Source organism: Pundamilia nyererei, unplaced genomic scaffold (genome assembly GCF_000239375.1).
Source record: "Pundamilia nyererei isolate P.nyererei 1_Seehausen unplaced genomic scaffold, PunNye1.0 scaffold00337, whole genome shotgun sequence".
Classification (NCBI taxonomy): Eukaryota; Metazoa; Chordata; class Actinopteri; order Cichliformes; family Cichlidae; genus Pundamilia; species Pundamilia nyererei.
This window is the reverse complement of record NW_005187738.1, coordinates 299,112-301,306: the sequence shown is the minus strand read 5'-3', so window position 1 is coordinate 301,306 and position 2,195 is coordinate 299,112. Positions and strand designations below refer to the sequence as shown.

General features: G+C 38.2%; 1 protein-coding gene across 1 annotated transcript in view; it reads right to left on the bottom strand.

Moving 5' to 3' along the window:
- ltbp1 (latent transforming growth factor beta binding protein 1) overlaps nucleotides 1-2,195 on the bottom strand; it is a gene marked incomplete at its 5' end in the record, with an annotated part of 129,481 nt that overhangs the window by 91,284 nt on the left and 36,002 nt on the right. The gene's annotated exons all lie outside the window — the stretch shown is intronic.

Here is a 2,195-nt window from a genome sequence, read left to right as displayed (position 1 = left end):
AGTCGTCGACGATTTTGATAGTCGACGTAATCGTGACTAGTCGACTAATCGTGGCAGCCCTAGTCCCGATACGTCTCATAGTAACGCAAAAGGTAACCTTCCCTATGCTATGGAATCCAATAGAATGATGCTCCTGGCAGTAACACACGTTCCAGCCATGTATTCCAGCCCTAACCTTAACCACAACCTTAACCATATCAGATAGTTTTTTCCAAAGCGATTCATGATGAGAAAGCAAGATAAATTTACATGTGTAGATCCAAACAGTTCTCATGTTTCCAAACGTGTAACATACCGACGATTTGTCACATAGCGTCGGAATGTTACTTTTTGGCATGGGAACGTGTTGGATTTGTTGCTGTAATTATATTTTTTCAAACTGTGAAACAAATTGAATAACATTCATCCATTTAATGTTGGGTTTAGTGGTGGGGAACAACTTTTACTTTGTGCAGCACTCTCTCTGTGACTGTTTCACCCAGTCAGAGCAAGCAGCTTCCAAGAACCACTCGCTGAGTGGTCGGGTAATACACATTTTTATGTAGCAACTGAAGGTTGCCAGGCAGTCGATCGATCTAAGATAGCAATAATAATGACACAGAGCGAAATGTAAAAATAACATAAAAAATAGTACAGAATATTAAGCAATAACGGATAAATGAAAGGTTTTGCAGAAATTAAATTGCATTTGAACAAAAACAAAACTGTCATCAAAAAAGCAATTAAAAATAAAATAATTCTTATAAATTAAAATATGTAATATTATTAGTAATTATACAAAGTTTTGGATAACTCCTGTTGGTGGCTTTCAAAGAAAATGTCATTAATACAGTACACACAGCACATTATACTGTATGTGCAGAAGATTTAACACTAATGGAAAATGATATGTCCTTCTCCGGGACTGGAAAATGAGGGATACAAGGAGAGTGCATGGCCACAGAAAGAAGATGATAACATGGAGGGAGAGCCATTTGTCAACCAGACATATTTTCATCCCTTTCATATGATAGGCCTCCTGCCACAGTATAAATAAACAGAAAGTGATAGCCTTGTACATAGCTCAGCTATGACCCTGTAAAGTCTTAAATAGCTCTTCTGTTCAGATTATGCAGCAGGCTAATGCAAAACTGTACTGTAACTTTTCACACCTCATTGTATGAAATGTTTGCTTGTACGATGCAGTCATGAAAACATTTTGTGGTTGAAGGGTTACAATTATCTGTTAAGATAAATTTGTGTCTGTGTACTCACAGAGGACACAATGGCGTATGTAAAAAAAGCTTTTGTGCATGCTTGTTTATATAAACTGACCAGCATCTAGTTTGTTATGGAGGTGACAGGTGTTGTAATCTAAATTGAGACAGGCAAGGGGAGCATATTTGACTTTGTTTACTGCTCACTCCCCTAAATGAAACCTATAAAAACATGTAACCTTTCAAATCTGCAGCCAAGAAAAGCACTGTGTGTGTAAAAAAGATTTGTGTGTGTGTAAAAAAGATTTGTGTGTGGACTTAGCCAAAAAAACCCTGCAAGTTACAAGTACGAATTTTGACCCTATTTTTCTTCCTTTCATCTGATTGGTCAATGTCATGTCAATCACAAATGTAACAATCCAATCAGAGAACAGATGGGTTTGGCTGTCGGAGGGGCGCTTTTTTGAGCTGCAGGTCCTTGAAGGGTAATACAGTTTGAAGCTAGAGGATCTCTATATAAATACCCGATAGAAGCTAGGTCCCCTAACTTTCAGCAGCTGTTGAAAGGAAAAAGTTGTGGTATATCAGTGGTTAGAAATACTTATTACTACTTATTACTTTAGGATTATTTTAACACAAAGTCAGGGCTGACCCGGGACCATTGCTGTGAGTCACAATGCGCAGCATAAAAGTCCTTTCACATCGGACGCAGAATGTGCTGCTAATGCTAACTGCTAACTAAAAGCAAAGGATCCAGAATTTGTTGCTGGCTGCTGGGCTCTGTGGGTTTTTGCAGCAGCTCTACCTGTACTAGATGCACCTGCTCCTTGTCGTTTCTATCTCTGACTTTATGTCCTCTACAAGAGTTTCTTTTTTTTGCTAGTTCTTCAAATGTTCAATAAAAACATGTATGCTAATTCGTAACGAAGAAAGCTTTGTAATGAAGACTGTCATTTCCAAAACACTTGTGTGTGAGACAGAGAGAGAGAGAGAGGAGGG